This window comes from Sus scrofa, chromosome 6 (assembly GCF_000003025.6).
Source record: "Sus scrofa isolate TJ Tabasco breed Duroc chromosome 6, Sscrofa11.1, whole genome shotgun sequence".
Taxonomy (NCBI): Eukaryota; Metazoa; Chordata; class Mammalia; order Artiodactyla; family Suidae; genus Sus; species Sus scrofa.
Window position 1 is genome coordinate 161,693,931 of NC_010448.4, and position 19,007 is coordinate 161,712,937.

Consider the following 19,007-nt stretch of genomic DNA (forward strand, 5'->3'; position numbering starts at 1 on the left):
ATAAATAAATAAATAAATCAGTATTCTCAAACAAAAATAAAGTCAACATTCTTAAATTCAAGCAGATTTCCAGGCCTCACCCCAGAGACTTTAATTAATTGGGCCTGAAATTGGGCCCAGCGATCTGTCCTTCTAAGAAGAAGCCAGGAGATGATGAGATATAGACTACAGTGCATGTGAACTAATTGGTTCTTCCGAGGTTTAATACGTCATGGACCTATCATTTTCTCAAGATCAACTTAAAATCTGACCATATGGGCCCCTGAGTAAAACTCTTCAATGACTCGTATTGTCTGGGGGGATAAAATTGTACTTTCTTAGCCTGGCGGTGGGGCGGGCCCCCAACGCCGTGTCTGGACACATCTCCCACGATGGTCCTTGACCTCACCATGTGCTAGCCATGCAGAGACTGCAGGGTGTGTGTCCCACCTCCATCCCTCTGTTCCAGCTCTTCTCCCTTTCTGATGCATTCACCCCTTTTGTTCCTTTTAAGACTTTGCTCAATCTTACTTCTTCTTGGAAGTATTGTTTAACTGCTCCGACCACAGAGATTCTGTTCTCCTCTGAGATATAGAAGCCTGACACTTTGTACCACTCACTGGTCATGCCTTGTATGATTATTTATTTTTGCCTTATATGTGTCCTGCCCCCACCCCCCATTAGACTATGAGCTCCTGGAAAGCAAGGATTCATTCATATCTCTCTCCCCTCCTCCCTGCCCCCCTTTCAGTTGGCAGAACATCACAGATGTTCAGCAAATGTCTGAAGATCAGTCATACCTTCTCTCTTAGAGGCCCTAAGTTTCCTAGTTGATTGTCCATCAACTAGGCTCTGAGTTTACTAGTTAATTGCCCATCTTGGAGTGAACCAGATTGTTGCTTGCTTTCTAGCTGGGAACATTCTGTAACAGTCAATCACAGAATAAAAGAATTATCTCATGACGAGAAATGTTATTTTCATCTCTAAACTTACCATCCTGAAATTAACTCACCCATTATTGTAATTTGTTAAAACTAAAAACAATTCATAGCCATTATTTAAAATATTAGAAAATATTAGTATTATCAATAATAATATCAATTATTATATAACTTAATAATCATAATTAATGTTCTGTCCCTTAGCTGTTAGAGGAAAGTGTGCTTAGGCTGACATGTCTGTTTAATAGACACAACACAGCTAAGAAGTGTCTGTGGGAGATGAGTTTATTGAGCACTTCTTGCCTCTGAAATCCCCACTCAGGACTTTTTCACCCTCGCCTTCTGCCTCCTTCAACCTAGGCCACAGGGCTGTCATTAATTCTGTATGCTAATGGCATTGTTACCTAAATAAATAATTATGATTTTCAATTAAGGAACCCAGGACTTCCAGGAGCCAAGCTGACCTAGACGCCGAGAGGCCCTGTGGCCCCAAGAGGCTGCAGAGGCAGCTGAGCTCTGCCCTTAGCTAAACCAGCCAGATCCGTCACAGGTGAGAAGGGCTTTCCAGAACCTGAAGCCTCAGACCCTCATAGCCCTCTGCATCCACTGCCAGTCATTGTGACTTGGGGAAAACTGGTTTGGCCTGGGAATCAGATGACTTAGTATCGGTCCCATGTAAATCTCTTGGCTGCCAGACCAAACTTGAATGTGCCTATGAGGAACTGGAGGAGCTTGCTAACATGCAGATTTTGACTCAGAAAGTCTGGGGTGGGGCCTGGGATTCTGCATTTCTAATGCGAGCTCTAAGGTGATGTGGATATTGCTGATTCATGGACCATGCTTAGCAAGGAGCTAGACCATGAGCTTTCCCCTTTGAGCCTCATTTTCGTCAGGACACTAGACTTGGTAATCTCTAAGGGCCTGTCCAGCTCTAATTTTCTGTGATTCCATAATAAATAATAACCATGGCTTTGTAGCATGTTTGTAGCAGCTTTACTCATAATAGCCAAAATATACAAACAACTCAGATATCCATCAAACTGGGGAAAGGATAAACAACTCGTGGTATACTTATTCACTGGAAAACTGCTCATTAATAAAAAGGAATGAACTACTGATACATTCAACAACATGGATGAACCTCAAATGTACTGTGCTAAATGAATAAGACACAAAAGATGATGTAACGTGTTATTCCCTTTATATGAAATTCTAAAAAAGGAAAACTCTAAGGATAGACATCAGATCAGTGGTTTCTAGGGGGCCTGGGTTATGGGGAGGGTATTGATCAAGAGAGAGCATGGGGCAGAGTGCGACGGAAGGGGTGATGGAGATAGTTCTTTATCACGATCGTGGTGGTAATTATGTAACGTGATGCTTTTGTCCACACTCACTGCATTATTCACTTAAAATGGGTGCATTTAATGACATGTGTATTATACCTCAAGAAGGCTGGTGAGCACCTCCCACCAAATGAAAATCCCCTAGCGGCTGTTTCTTGACTATCCACTATGTGCTAGGCATTTCGTAGAATTCATTTTCCTTCTATTTAATACCCCCTTCAAGGTAAGATTGTCTCCAGATGAGGAAACCTAAGCTCGAAGGGGAACTGATGGCTTTCAAGGAAGTAAGATTTGGGCACAGGTCTGATGACTTTAGGACGTGGGATACTTCTGGGTGGCTACCTTGAGTCCCATATCTCTCTGTCCTTTCTTTCAGCCTCATGAGTTCTAAAAAGGCATCCCAGGCAGGTCTAGTTCCTGGCCTCCCTACGAGGGACTTTCATTGTAAGAGGTATTATAATCATGCATCCCTTTGTTGAGCACGGAACACACCTTGGTTAGAACATGCCCCTAAAGTGACATTGGGAGCCTGGCGGGTGCAGTACTTGCATTGTTTTATATGGTTTTTAAGTAGAAAAAAATGTTCTTTCGGGAGCACAGAGTGGTTTTGGGAGTGGGCCTGGTGGGGAAGGTGTAATTCCTGGTTAGAGACCTGGATATGTCTAGGACATGGTTAGGACAGCCCCGCTGGCTTGTCATAATTTACCTGGGAGGCTAGGATTACTGTCTTCTTCACTCCAAGACTGAGACCCTGAGGCTCACAGGGGCTGAGTAACTTCTCTGAGGTTGCACAAGGTATTAGTGGCAGAGGCCAGGCTTGAATTCTGTTCTTATAGCTTCTAATCCCATGCCTTTTCCCTTTTCCCATAAGCAAGAAGGCAGAGCCCTGCCCTTGAAAAGCTTTTAGGAATACAGTGGGTGGCTCACAGCTGTAAAAGAAAACAGGCTGTAATCTTTAGGACCCCAAGGAGTGTCACAGAGTAAAAGGAATTCAGAGATAAACTGAGCTAGGGAAGGCAGAAGCAGTCAGGGAAGACTTCCTGGAGGAGGCAAGGCATGGATTGGTTGGCCATGGAATTTAGGTAGAGCTGGGGCAGGAAGGGGTAGGGGATTTGATTTTATATCCCTACCCCTAGCTCCCAAGCTCCTGAAAAATGGAGAGAAAAGTTGGGCTTGGACCTGGCCAAGATGGCTTGAAAAGCTCTCTGCTGTTCTTCTCCCTCTGGTCTGTCCAGAGGGCTTGTATAGGAAAGGGAGGCAACAGAAGGGCATCAGCTACAGATGGGCAGAGGGAAGTAGAAGAGTTTCCTCAGGGCCTTCCAAACAGCCTGCCTCTCAGCAGGATGGCCATCAGGTCTTCTGACTTAGTCAGACTGGACACCAGATCTGGCTTACTCCAGATGTGCCTAGGAGCTTCTGGGTATTACTCATCCACCCCCACCTGGGACCAGGCCACTCTTCTGGGCACCCAGGAGGACTCTTGGCTCCAGCAGCTGGTGTAGGATCAGTAATTGAGGCTCTCTCCTGAGCCCTGCATCCACCAGGGACCAGTCCTCCTGCTGCCTGCTATTATTGTGCTCTGATCAATTAGGGAGGAAGAAACGAGGTCAGAGAGAGCAGGTGTGGGCTTGGTTGTTTCTGGGAAAGGGCTGGGCTGGGCTGGGGTGACAATGAGACTGTTGTCAGGGCTTTAGGCCATGGGCAGTAGAGAGGAGAGTACACTGCAGCAACCACATGGCTTTTAGCTTAGAGGGCTTGGCCTTACTGTTGCCAAGAGATAAAAACAGCATTTGGAAAACATTTGTGCTCCAGGCTGCACAGGGCACTGGGATGGGCCCATTAGCCACTTAATGTCCTGGATAATGACCCTCGGCTTCCGAGAATGTCAGCTGGAAACCCAGACTCTACCAACAGTGTGGAAACAAGCCAGCATCCTTGGCCTCATGTTCAAAGCCCTCCCCAACTAGCCAACCACCTCCCCTTCTTCATCTACAACCTTCCTCTCATATGGCTCGATGCTCCAGTGACCTGAGCTTGTCTGAGGCGCTCTTATTTCCTTTCCTCTGCTTAAAATGTCATCCCCTTCTGTCCCACTTTGTTCCGTCTCTGCCTGGTGAAATCCTCCTCGTCCTCCACGTACCATGACATGTGCCAACTTCACGAAGCCTTCTCTGATAGCCCCTATCAGAAGTTGTTTCTTGCCTCTGACCTCCAGGATGCCAGCAAGGCTTTCCCTTATATTGCAGGGATCTCAGCTTGTTCTCATCTTCATTTCCTGCCCGACAGCACTGGAATCACAGAAGGTGGTGATGTGTCAAGCTCTGGACAGCTGGCCTTGAGTGCACGTGACTTGTTCGGAAGACCATGACTTGTCCAGCACGCTCTCTGGCACACAGTAGCTCCATGGAAATGTTTGATAAATCTAAGACCCATCTTCACACATGCAGTCTATTTCTCACGTACTCTGAACACCTACCACCTATGCATCTTCTCCTACCCATCGATGTCTTTGTACTTGCTGTTCCCTTCGGCTTAGGTAGCCTTCCTTATTTTTCTCTTGGATGAGAGCCAACTCCAGGTCATGTTAATCTGTGTCCTCTGTATCTTTTACTCTTGTCTTTGAAGGTATGATTCACACTGTGCTGTGAATAAGGTAGGCTTTCCCCCTCAAAATACATACAGCCTGGTAAGCAGGCAAACAGCTGTAGCGCAATCTTCAAACCCAGGGTTGACTCTCAGGCTCTGAATTTGCTGTTGTAAAAATTACAGTGATATGAAAGGGTAGGTAAAAAAGATTTATTTACTCCAAAATCAAGACTGCTGCTGTATTGCAAACATCAGGGGACCCCATGGCTATTGTGGTCTAGTTGTGTGGCTCCATCTGGGCTTGCATAGTCCATAGGCTTTACAATCATACCTGGAAGCCCTACTTTAATCCTTTAATCCCAGAGGTAACTGCTGTTGTAGTTCTTGTGTATCATTTCAGATGCTCTATACATATGAAGTATTTGTGTGTGCGTGTGCCTGTGTGTGTGTGTGTGTGCATGTGTATATCCTCTTATACACATATGGGATTTGTGTGTTTTGCGTTTTGCCTTCTCAACTTATCTTTTTTTTTTTGGCCACATACGCAGCATGCAGAAATGCCCTGGCCAGTGATCAGACCGAAGCCACAGCAGTTACGGAGGGCACAGCAGTGACGCCACTGCGTACTTAACCACTAGGCCCTCAGAGAGCTCTTCAATATATCTTGAAATTAGTGTCCGATCAGAACATCTGGCTCTGTTCTGTTATTTTTAATATAAGCATAGCATTTATTTTATGTGTAGACCATAACTTAATCACTCCCCTATTGGTGAACATTTAGATTCTTTCCAAAATATCCTAACAGTCTAAACAATAGTGCCACAGACATCCTCATAGGTCTGCCTTTGACCACTTGTAGGGGAGTTTGTCTGTGGGACAAATTCTTAGAAGTTGAATTGCTGAGTCAAAGAGAAACATGTGTTTCAAATTTTAATGGCTGTTACTGAATTTGTCTTCAAAGACGGAGCTGTGTCTTCTAAGATTGAGTAGGGACTAGTGAGGGAAAGGCATGGTCTAAGAAGCAGCATGAGCAAAGGTGTGGCACTGGATAAAACACAGCCTTGTCTGGAGGAACTGAGTCTGATTGTATGGCTGGGTTGTAAATCAAACAGCACTGCATGGTGAACAAGAAGGCTAACCTCTGGGAGGCAGTGGCTGAGTCACTCAGGGCATTATGAGTTGGTTTAAATCACCGAGGTTGGCAAATTATGGTTCTCTGGCCAAATCTGACTTGTTGCTTGTTTTTATAAATAGAATTTTATTGAAACAGGCCATACCCATTTGTTCACTTATTGTCAGTGGCTTCTTTGCTGCAACGGCACAGTTGAGCTGTTGCAGCAGAGTACATATAGCCCACAAAGCCTGAAATACTTACTACCTGGCCCTCTATAGAGAGTGTTCTGTTCTTACCAGTTGAAGTAGCCTAGAACAGTGGCAGGCATTGGAGACTTCCAAGGAGTAGAGGGCCATGGTGAGATTTGCGTTTTGGAAAGCTCGCTGCTGCCGTATAGAGAGGACTGGGATGGGGGCAGGGGGTGGCAGCCGAAAAGGCGGGAAGGGGGCTGTTGCAGGGGCCAGGTGAGAAATGACAGGGTCTGGAGTAAGTCAGAGGCACTGTGAATGGAAAGAGGAGACTAGATTTGGTGGTACTTGAAGAATGGCTAGGTGTCTGGGGAAAGTCCACTGGAGAGTCAAGGATGTTGGGGAGATGCTGTGTTCTGGTGTTGACATCTGAGACGGATGAATCAGGTACCCTAGAGCCTCTGACTCTGTTCTGACTGTGGGGGACCAATGCTCAAGGTGTGGCTGTCCCTGACTCAGGGTCTCTGGTCTCTTTTGACTTAAAGGACCAACCTCGTCTAAACCTTAAGTTAACATCAGCAACAGGAGACCCGAGGATGTCTTACAAGCTATCCTCAATTTTTGTCTTCTCTTCTGGCACTAATTCAGCTTTGATTTTGTATCTAACTAACCCCTCTTCTTGATTTTCTGCCCATGTAAAAGCTCATCATCAAGATGATGCAAATGATTCATGAGAGAACTTGGGCTTGTGGGACAAATCAGGCTGCTCTTTTGCTTTTATCCAGCTCCATAAAGATAATCTCCTGGTCGCTCCCCACCAGAGAGTACTTTTCTCCCTCTTTGAGCTGGTAGGGTCTCCCATGCAAATCTGAGGGGTTAAGTACAAAGAGCAGATGAAGAACTGGAAAGGATGATTCACTCGCATTTAAAAGGATAATGACGAGAGCTTAAGGGCGTATTGGAATCAGCCTTTCTGGAAGTCAGCGACATAGTCTCAGAATCACTGTTGTCTGAGTCAGAAAAGATTATGTCCTAATGACAACACAAGGCAGACCAGAGTTGTCCAGATAGAGATAGAAAATAAAGAACAACCTTAGTTCAGAGAGGCCTGTGGTAGTAATTATCTGACTTTTAGAACAGCGCAGTCTGGATATTCACGTTGCGACTCAGCGGGTTAAGAACCCCACTAGTATCCATGAGGACGTGGGTTCGATCCCTGGCCTCACTCAGTGGGCTAAGGATCTGGCATTGCCTCAAGCTGCTGTATATGTTGCAGATGCGGTTCAGATCTGGTGATGCTGTGGCTGTGGCGTAGGCAGGCAGCTATGGCTCTGATTCGGCTCCTAGCCTGGGAACTTCCATATGCCTTGGGTGTGGCCCTAAAAAGACAAAACAAAAACAAAAACAAAAACACAAACAAAAAACAGAGCAGCCTGGAATATCCTCTGGGTTGACAAAAACCACAGAAGAAAGCAGAGGGAGAAGGCAGGAGAGCAGAGGATAAGGAGAATAAAAAGCAAGTTGGTGAAGAGTGGCGATGGAGAAGTTCCCACCATGGGGCAGTGGGCTAAGAATACGACTGCAGTGGCTTAGCTCACTGCAGAGCTGCATGTTCAATCCCTGGCCCAGTGCGGTGGGTTAAAGGATCTGGCATTGCTACAGCTGCGGTGTAGCTCATAGCTGGAGCAGCTGTAAAATTTAAAATAAAAATGGAGATGGAGAAGAGGAAATTGACTATGTTCCTGTGCATAATAGATTCAGGTGACCTATTTACTGCGCCAGGAATGCCACACCCACCTTGTACGCCTTGTGAAAGCTCTGAGGTGTGGGTAGTGTTTTCATGAGGAGGGAGGACAAGCGACTCAGGCAAAACCTCCTGAGAACAAGTGGCGGAAGCAGGGCTTGAACCGAGGACTCTCTGACTCCCAAGCTATACTCTTTTCTTCTATACTCAGTAGGGCTCAAGGTGGGTAATGGGTAGACCGGGGCAGAGGGAAGGGAATTTCGGAAGACAACAAGGCTGGGGGAAGCTCACAAAATTCAAGTGCTTGCCAAGCCTCACCACTCATGCCCGAGCAGCCGGCTGATTTTTCATAAAATAAAAGAAGTCCCTGAATTGAGAAATATGTGTGTCTCATAGATTGGATTGTGCAGTGAACAGTAGCCAGAGCGAGCAGTAATCCATCACGGCCTGGCATTGGCGGGTGCTGCCAGCCGGAGCCCCGGTTGAACTGTCGTGAAGGTGACCTTGGGAGAAAGCCAGGGTCCAACCTCTAGCTGCCTCCTGGGAGTCTGGGAATGGGGCAGAAGGGAGTTGGGTGACAAGTTCCCTCCTCCCTCCTGCTGAGCTGTTTTTCTCCATTTTCTTTTCAGTGTTTTACGTGCTGCATCAGTGCTGGTCTGGCAGCAGCTGGCCAGGTCCCAGGCTAAGGATGGGCTGAGGCTGGAGAGACAGACTGAGCCAGCAAGACCCCAAATCTTACACGGAGATTCAATTTAGCAGCCCTGGTGCCCCCAGAGCTAACTGTCCTTCTTGGTAGCTGAGGGTCCTGGTTTGGAGCCCATCAGCCTGATTTTGGCCCTGGAGGGCATCCCCCTACCCAGGGGAGACCAGTGGTTAAGAATTCTGGCTCTGTAGTCAGTCAGACCTGAGTTCAAGTCCTGGCTTGGTTGTCTGCTTACTATCTGTGTGACTTGAGCAAATTACTTAACCTCCCAGCCTCAATTTCTTTTTTTGTCTTTTTTTTAGAGCAGCACCCATGGCACATGGAAGTTCCCAGACTGCGGGTTGAATTGGAGCTATAGCTGTGGGTCTACACCACAGCTCATGGCAATGTCATATCCTTAACCCCCTGAGTGAGGCCGGGGATGGAGCCCGCGTCCTCATGGGACCGGTCGGTTTCATTACCACAGAGCCACAACGGGAACTCTTAGCCTCAGTTTCTTCATCTATAAGGGATTCTTATGGTATTTGGGAGAAAGAACTAGGATAATATAGGTAAGCCGTTCAATGCCTGATGCACAGTTTCTTGACAAAATGATGATTGTAATAATTATTTCCTTTATTCCTCAGGATCACTCTGTCAGAATGGGATTACTTATTCTATTTCACAGAGAGTCAGAGATGTAACCCTCTGCTTTGGGGGGTTTAGAAAAGACAGAGAAAAGGCTTTTTCCTGGAACCACTGTAAGCTTTGATGTCTTCTGCTCTCTTGCTGTTGGGCTTTCTGGCCTCCTGAATTCTTGGCTACCATAAGCTGAGTGCTCACCCATGTCCCAGGGGACACATTAAGCTCTCTGCAAACTTTAGCATTCGTTAGCATATCACTAGCTGTTATAACAAGCAAGACCCTGAGAGCATATGGTTTAAATACTGTAAAGTTTATTTTGTCTTCTGGTAAAGTCCAGAATGGGTGTTCCTGATTGATAGGAAGGTCTCCTCCAAGCGGTGAGTCAGAGACCCAAGGCTCCTTACGTATTGGGGTCTGTCACTTGTAGCATGTGGCTGTGGAAGCCTCTCTCCTCTCCACCCAGGAGCAGAAGGGGAAAGAGCACGGAGGTTTCCGTGTGCCAGGTCAGGAAGTGGCTCATATTCCACTGGCCGGGACTCAGTCAGATGGCTCATCCTAAAGACAAGAGACTGAAATGTAGACTAGCCACGTGCAGAAGAGAACATGGGCTTGGTAAAGAGTTAGCCAGTCTCTATCACACATCGTCATTGTATTTTATTCTTTTTTTTTTTTTTTTTTTTTTTTGGTCTTTCTAGGGCCACACTCGAGGCATATGGAGGTTTCCAGGCTAAGGGTTGAATCGGAGCTGTAGCTGCGGGCCTGCACCACAGCCACAGCAATGCCAGATCCGAGCTGTGTCTGTGACCTACACCAGATCCTTAACTCACTGCGCAAGGGCAGGGATCGAACCTGCGTCCTCATGGATGCTAGTCGGATTCATTTCCACTGTGCCACATTGGGAACTCCCTCGATTTTATTCTTATAAAAATTGTGCCAGTACCCGCGGGAGAGATGGCACTTTCTGCCTGAGCCAGAACCTTGTTATGAACTCCTTTTCAGCCTTCCAGTATCTACCTGTCCCTTCAATCCTGATGATCTCAACGGAACCTCCTTTCTTCCTTCCTCCCCCACCCAAATTCCCCTGTTCTTTTTTTTTTTTTTTTTTTTTTTTTGTCTTTTTGCCTTTTCTAGGGCCACTCCCGTGGCATATGGAGGTTCCCAGGCTAGGGGTCGAATCGGAGCTGTAGCCACCAGCCTACGCCAGAGCCACAGCAACGCTGGATCGTTAACCCACTGAGCAAGGGCAGGGACCGAACCCGCAACCTCATGGTTCCTAGTCGGATTCGTTAACCACTGCGCCACGATGGGAACTCCCCCTGTTCTAATTATTTCTTATAGGGTGCCAGATTTTTTTTACAGATGAGACTCAGTGCATCTGTAAAGAGTTTTCTGCACTATATCTTAAGGTAGATAGTGAGGGCTATTCTGTAACAATAGACAACACTTACTGAATGCTGATGATGTACCGGAAAAATTCTAAGCATTTTACACATTTAATCTTCACAACCATTTGCAAGGTAGGTTCTAGAAGAATCCCATTTTATGCCTGAGAAAACTGAAACTCAGAGAGGTTAAATAACTTGTCTGGGGTCACCCAGGAGTGGAGCCAGAATTGGAATCCTGCCAGTCTGGCTGCAGACTCTGCGCTGTTGACGATATTATTATTGGGCAATATTATGGGTCAGACTCAGAGCTAAATACTCCATTGGATAAATTACAAGCTTTTGAGGAGGAGATGATGGTCCTTGTTCTCACTTTACGTATGAGGCGCTCAAAGCTCATAGGGGTTACGTGACCTGCCCAAGGTCACACATGCACTAGGTGACAGGTCTGAATGAGATCAAAGCCTAAACCGCTACCTATTAGATTCTAAGAACAATAAATACCATGGGGTCACAATCATGTTTTCATTTTCCAGTGGAAGTAGAAGGAATTATTTTAAAGGATGAGAAGGCGGAGGGTCAGTATGTGTCGTTTTGGGTGGTTCGTGTATATTTCAGAGAGGAGAGAAAGCACCACGGCAGTGGAAGGGGACTCTGTTTTGCTGACTATGACAAGGAATCTTGGTTTCTTCTTAGTCCCACTCACGTTCCTGTACCCAGGAGCCTGCACTGCTTGCAAGAAAACTTGTTAGCATTCGACATAACCGTGTTTGAGTCCCAGATTTGCCCTCGATCTTGAACAAGACTGAACCTCGCTGAGTCTTATTTTATTTTTAAAACAGTGAAAGTAGTGTCTGTCTGCATTTTATGTATGAGAGTGTTCTTTACAGAGTCTGGCACACAGTAGGTGCTTAACAAGTGGTTGCTCTTGTTTGTGCGCCAGCTGAAGGGTGGGGTATCTGGCTCGTTACTGCAGAACAGAAGATGGACCAAGAGCAGAGGTGCCATTCTCAGGTGAGATACAGAACAGTCCTCCTCTAAAGATGAGGAAATTGAGGCTAAGGGGCAGGGGGATGACCTTCCTAAGGTCACACGGCCAGTTAGTGGCAGCTGCAGGATTCCTGGCCCCCAAATCTTTTCACGGCTTAGCCTCAAGCAACAGCCTTTTGGCTCCATGCTTTGTAGATCTTTGATAGTTTGAATGACAATCCTGGGGCCTCCAAGAACTGCTCTGATCCACAGAATCCCTTGCCGAAAGATAAATAGCGACTGAGCCTTCTGCAGTGAGTTGGAGCTAATTCTCCCTTTTTTTTTTTTCAAGGCCTGCAGTTAACAGCACTGCCTCAGATAGAGAGCCATGCCTGGGAGCTGGACTCTGGGGACCCACCAGCTACATGGGGTTAAAATCCTCACCTGTCCAGTTCCCCTTGGCTCTCAGATGCCTTCAAGGTCGTCTCAGTCTGGAAGCTGAATGACCCTGTTGCCTGGTATGGCCTAACAAGGCTGATGTTCTTCCGAGACAGGTCTGCCCACTTACACTGCCCAGCCTCCCTTCTCTGTCCCTCTGGCATCGCCATGCCCTCATCCTCAGCCTCATCCTCCCTGACTGGGGCCCTGCGTGGCCTCCCACCTGGCCCCCTCCAACTCCCTGTCCACACAGAAGCCAAAATCGATTTTCTTGCCATGTTACTCACCTGTCTAACACTTTTAGTTTTTCTCTGCCAACAGAACAAAACTCTGCACTCACTGGTTGGGCCTATGATTCTCACCCATCACAGTCTAAGCCCTGCCTGCCCTCTGCCCCACGGAAAATTCCCTGCTGGCCCCGTTCCCTCCACATGCCCTGCACGTTCCCAGCTCCAGGCTTAGGAGGCCCTGCTCACTGGAAAGTAACAAAAGCCCTCCTTTCAAGATGCCAGGTCTGAGAACATGGCAAAGTGTGGTTCCTCTCTGTGGACCTAGCTTGCAGGCTACCACTCCGCAGCTCTCCAGGCCCCATAGGGCTGGCCAGGGCCTGGGCCGCTGAGTTTAAGCAGGCCCAAACTCAGCCATGGTGCATGCAGCGCCTCCGGGCCTGACAATCTATTTGTTATTAGAGTAATAAATAAACAAGTTGCTTGTCAGCACGGGGATTGGCACGAGTGCCTTAGAAGATAAATGCTGCCTCTGAAATAGACAAATATTTAGCATCCTCCAGACGAAGTTGTCAGCCCTGCTAAAGGCCTCCGGGGCTTAGAATTAAAGTGAACGTTAAGATTTTTTTTTAACCTAATGGAAACAGAGCAGCGTACTTCTTCATAAAAAAGAACGTGCAGTTGCCTGTGCTTGAGTGCCTACTGTGTGCTGGGGCTTTCCAGCATGCTCACTACAACCCTTTGGGGTGGGGATCCGGAACTCCATGTCTCAGATAAAGAAACCGAGGCTTGGATGAGTGCAGTGACTTGCTAAAGGCCACACAGCTGGTGGTGGTCAAGTTGGAATTTGAACCTGACTCCTAGCCCAGGCTTTGGGTTGGAGTTTCCTGTGGCCAGTATGTCGGGATTGTTAGCCCAGTGGGAGGAGCAGACAGCAGGAAGACGGGTTCTTTCCCTGTGGACGCTGGGCTCACTTTTGCTTCATGGAATAGACAGATGAGGCTCAGGAGGGCTGAGGTGGTCACAGGAGGATGGAGGAAGCTGAGCTGTGAGAGTGCAGCACGTCAGAACTGGGAGAGGCTCGAGTTCCTTGTACAGATGGAGACCAAGTTCTGGCCCAGCCCTGACGCATTAGCTTCTGCTGTGTGTACGGGAAGCCAGTGATGTGGGCCCTCCTTTTACAGATCAAGAAACTAAGGCTTGGAAAACTGGTGACGTGTCCCAAACTACAAGGCTCCAGCGGATTCCCAGCTGGAGCATCTCCAGATTGTATAGGTAGAGTGAGTGGGGCACCTACCTGCCAGACTGCCGAGGTTCAGTCCTGGTTCTGTCAGTTATTAGCTGCATGACCTTGAGCAAGTTACTTAGCTCTTTGTGCTTCTCTTTCCTTGTCTGTAAAATGGACATAGCAATCACTTAACTTGTAGGGTCGTTAGCACAAAAAGGTATGTATAAAGGACTTAGATTGTGTCTGACACATAGCAAACTATTTGTAAATATTATTTACTAATTATTATAAATGTTAGCGGGAGTTCCCATTGCAGCTCAGCAGTAACAAACCTGACTAGCATCTGTGAGGAAGCGGGTTTGATCCCTGGCCCCACTCAGTGGGTTAAGGATCTGGCATTGCTGTGAGCTGTGGTGTAAGCCACAGATGTGGCTTGGATCTGGCGTTGCTGTGGCTGTGGCATAGGCTGGCAGCCATAGCTCCAATTTGACCCCTAGCCTGGGAACCTCCATATGCCGCCGGTGTGGCCCTAAAAAGTAAAAAAAAAAATTGAGTAATTATTATCATTGTTGAGTTGTTTGTGTGTGTCATGCATTCAGCAACATTTCTAAGTATCTGAAGCAGATGCTATCAGTGCCCACCCACACACGCCAGCATTTCCCATGCCTGAGCACAGCGGGCAGGCCAGGAGTACCAGGGTGGTAATATCCCACTTCCCCCAGAGCAGCGCTCAGGCAGTGAGGGATGGAGCTGGTGGATAAATACCCCAACTCCCTCACCCCTCAGATGGGATAATTCTGAGACAAGAATTCTATACTGGCTCCACCGTTAGATTCTACTTACTCGTGGAGGTCACTTGCTTAAACACGCATCCTTTCTTGGTGCGTTCCCTGCCCTGCCTCTCTTCCCAAGGTCCCTTCTAGTGCGTTTATACTATCTGTACTTGACTCCTAATTTTAGAATCTGCGTCTGGGGAAACCCAAACTAAGACAGTTCCTAATGTGTATCAGATCCCTTGCTTGGGCCTGGGGTGGGTGAAGTGGAGGTGGGGAGTTGGGGGGAATTTCTGGCAGAGGGAGCATGTCTGCAAAGGTACAGAGATGTGAACAAGCCGTGCTTGGCAAATGGCCAGGAGTGCAGGGTGGCTGGGCCAGAGGGCTTATCACCTTCTAACAGGACTTTCAGTTTGGCCATTTTGGGGACAAGTTTAAGAAAGTCCCTCAGATGGTCATGCAGGAGACTCTGCCCAGACAATAGCCTCCATTTAGTATTTAAGGGCCTCTCCACAAAGGGTGGGGTGTCTATCTGCATTTTTTTCTAGAAGTCTCCAAAGGCGTTCATCAGCTTAAGGTTGGTTTTAAGTAGTTGAATTTCATTAGAAAGCACCAGTGATTGCTGATGACCCCCCCTGCGGAAGGTTCAACCTAGAAGCTGTGAAGGCAGCTGAATGTTCTCTGGAGCTGGCCCCAGCAGGCGGTTCATCTCAGATCAAGAAATGGCCTCTTCTCTCCTCAAAGAGTCTGGCCTTTTCCTCTTCCTGAATAAAGCTTTCCTTTCCTTGTGTTGCTCCCCCAAGCAGCACCCCTTCCACACACATGCTACAGCGCTTCTCATTCCTTTGCAGTTCTTTTTAGATGGACACTTTTTCTTATCCAGTTCAGCAAACAGTCCCTGAGTTCGCACTTGAGCCAGACCCTGGGGACCCAGAAAGGCTTCAGAGGTAGGTCTTTGCCCCAGGGAATCTCGCACTTTGGCCATGGAGATGGACTTGTAAACTGACAGTAGCTTATATGGTATGGAAGGTGTCACAATGGAAAGTCAGAGGAAGAGATTAGTCAAATCGAGGGAATAGGTCACGGAAAGCATCTCAGAGCCAATTAAGTCCAGGCAGGTTTTAATTTTTTTTTTATTTTTAGGACCACATCCACTGCATATGGAGGTTCCCAGGCTAGGGGTTGAATTGGAGCTACAGCTGCTGGCCTACACCACAGCCACAGCAGCATGGGATCCAAGTCACATATGTGACCTATACTACAGCTCACAGCAACTCTGGATCCCTGACCTACTGAGCAAGGCCAGGGATCAAACCCGCATCCTCATGGATACTAGCTGGATTTGTTTCTTCTGAGCCACAATGGGAACTCCCAAGGCAGGGTTTTAAGGATGCTGAAGAGTTGGGTACTGCATTTTCTTTTTCCGTCTTTTTGTCTTTTTAGGGCTGCACGCATGGCATAGGGAGGTTCCCAGGCTAGGGGTTCAATCAGAGCTGTAGCCACCAGCCTATGCAGAGCCACATGGGATCGGAGCTGCATTTGCGACCTGCACCATAGCTCATGGCAACACCAGATCCTTAACCCACGTGAGTGTGGCCAGGGATCAAACCCGCATCCTCATGGATGCTAGTCGAGTTTGTTAACCACTGAGCCATGACAAGAACTCCGGGTAGTGCATTTTCTTGATCAGGTGTGTGCCTTCCTACAAGAATGAGCTTCTGGCTCTACCAAACTTTTAGCTTCTTGCTCTAGCTCACACCCCTCTACAGCAAGATACACTCAGGTTCTATCTCCGTCCTCAGCCACACCAGGAGTCTCACCTCTTCCTGGTGGGGAGCAGGATGTAACTGAAAGCCTGGACCTAGGACCAGCACTGGCCCTCTCTACCTCCACTTTGCGGTTGAATTCCTGAGCTGGAGCTCCCCTCCCAACCTTGTGAACTCTGTGGCTCCTTTAGTTTCCCCAATGAGATACTCGTATTCCAACTGTCTCCTATTTAGAAAGGATTCTCCCCGCCAGCCCTTCATCCTGGGTTTAGATAACCTTTATTTCCTCTTCTAGTTTGGAACTCTTACCTGAGCATCAGTTTCTAAGTTCCCTTTACTGTTTCTCCCAAGGTTCTTGGAGCCCCACTGAAGAAAGTTTTCTGCTATCCCAGGATTCCAAAGTGGAGATGCAGCTTAGGTCTCCTTGGTGATACCCACTGGGCTTCAAGTGGAAAGCAGCATAACTTGGCACATACAGGCTTTACCCTTTGAGAGGTATCAATTTTGATCTAGGTCAGCCCTTTCTTTGCCATCTGACCTTAGGCAAGATACTAACATCTCTGAGCTTCAGTATCCTCTGGTGCAGAATAGAGACGTAATAACCTACCTCACAACAAGAATGACATCTAAAAAGTAAGCTTAGTGCCTTTCAGAGAGGCAGGAGGAAAAGCTGACTTCATGCCTGTTGTCAACATGCAAATAGCTATCTTGGTGTGGCCTGGAACACTCCCTACAGAGATGGCGCATCCCATGTCACCTGTTTTGTTGCTTTGCTGTCTCTCCCCTCTAGACCGTGAGATCCGTGATAGATTCCAGATCCATCGTCTGATTTATTTCATCCTCTCAATATCAGATGGGCCCCGAGGTCTGGAATGATGTGGAAGGGCGTGGTCACACCATCAGGCAGTGTCTGCGTGAGCCTTTAGATCTGGGACTGGCTGAGCCCGTGCTACCAGTCTGCTAAGTCCATTTTGTTGTAGCCTGGGGGATGCTGGAACATTCTGATAGACAGTTCTAAAGCTGCTGAATATTTCAGTCAACCAGCCTGGCTCCAATCACAGCTTCTCTCCACTAACGAATTCACAATTTGTGATAATTCAGAATTTGTGAACTGGCCTAAAACTTATCTTTGCATTTTCCATGAAAATCCTTAACAAAGGTAAACATTTCCGAAGAAACAAATTGCGATGGGGATGTTTAATTGATACGAAATGTATTAACGTGATGTGCCCATGGCAAAGATTCATGTTCATTCACAGAAATAGTCACTCTAAGCATGAGTTTGATGAGCAGCAGAACATGCCACTTTTGGAGATGTATTTCCTTGCTTTTATTCCTATAATTCATACTTTGAGTCTCTAAGATTCTCTGTAACCAGCCACACTAATTCTGCTTATTTCTTTTTCTTGTGTTTTCGTATTGGGATAGCCTCTGCCTCTGCCACTTGTCCTACCAGTACTCATACAGAAGATGAGGGCAAAGGGGAAGGGAAGGCATCCTGGAGGCCAGTCCTAGACCCCACGCTGACTGTGTGTGTTCTTGGATAAGTCATTTAACCTCTCCGAGTATTTAAATGGCATTCAAGTCTCTCTTTACTTTGGCCTCAGCTCCCACTTATATTCCACACATTCCCTAAACTTTCCAGTGAAACAGGCTCACTTCTCTTTCCAGGAATGTGCCCAAGGCTCACTTACTTCCTCATTCACCAGGATTTTCTTCCTTTCGATGCCATTAAAATCCCATGTATCTTTCAAGACTCAGATGAGAGACTGTTTTCTTCATAAAGTGTTCTTCCCAGATGGCTATGAGCCTCCCCACCATCTCTTTAGAGGCTCTTAGTCATATCCTACCTGGCAAAAGAGTTCTTTTAATCACGTCTTTTTTCCTATTAATGAGTGTAAGCTCTTTGAAGGCAAAGCTAATATCTCCTCTGTCCTCACAAATCCATACCGTGGACTTGAGGTGAAGAGCTATAAATGAGGAATCTAGAATTCACACTTGGGGGTTCTGCCTGCAAAATCCTTGCTCTGCCTCCCTATGGAATGGATGGAATAACCTCAGTTTCCATGGCTTTAAAAGTGCAGATAATATTCTCTGCTTTGTGTTACCTGTAAGGATGAATCACCAACTCTGACGTTCTATCGTTCTCAGAGGGTTATGGAGTGGCTCTGGCTTTCTTGGGTGAGCAGGCTGAAAATTCAGCAGGAATTCAGTAGCATATCTATGAACTTCACCATGGAGCCCACAGCCGGATCTTAGGGATGTCCAGGCTTGAGACTGGCCCTCTCTTGTTACCGGGCATGGGAGCTGGGTGGGGCTCTGAGACTGTGTAGGGGCGCTGATGCTGGTTCACAGCCAACCTTCTTATATCTCAGCACTCACTTCTTCAACCTCTGCACCATCCAATATCCATCCAAGAAACATAAGTTGACCCCTTGTATGTATCATGCCTGGAGCTAGGCCCTGGCAATACAAAACCCTCAACCAGATACTGTCTTTGCCCTTCGAGGGGAGGCAGACATGTGAACAGAAAATGATCACCCTAGGAGACATATTATGGTAAGGGGTGGCCCAGAGGCCGTGGTGGCCCAGAGAAAGGAGCCCAGGGGTTCTGAGAGACCATACTTCCTGCCTCTTGGTCTCTCTGGGCTGTGGAGGACATTAACTCACTCTGAGATCTTAGATCACATTTACTCTCTGTCCCTGGCTTTCATTTTTCACACAGCAAAGCATCTGGGCTCCATCGTTTTCCTAGATCTTGTCCCACAATATTTACCTCTCGATGCTTACTGTGCTCATGCTGATAGGCGCCGTCCCAGTCTTCCTCATAGCATCCACATTTCTTGAGAAGGTGGAGGCCTCCGCAGAGCTCCAAGCCCCATTAGGTGGAAGCTTGGGCATTGGGAAGTTGACTCTTGGGCTTCCAGGCCTTCTGTTGGTGTCTCAGTCAGTGGTGGATATGGCCAGGCCTGCCCTGGGCACAGTGCCTGCCTTCCCGCTAA

The 19,007-nt window shown here is 47.3% G+C and overlaps 1 long non-coding RNA gene across 2 annotated transcripts in view; it reads left to right on the forward strand.

The window, feature by feature from the left end:
- The window catches only part of LOC110261422, a 164,324-nt gene that overhangs the window by 35,599 nt on the left and 109,718 nt on the right, over window positions 1-19,007 (forward strand). The gene's annotated exons all lie outside the window — the stretch shown is intronic.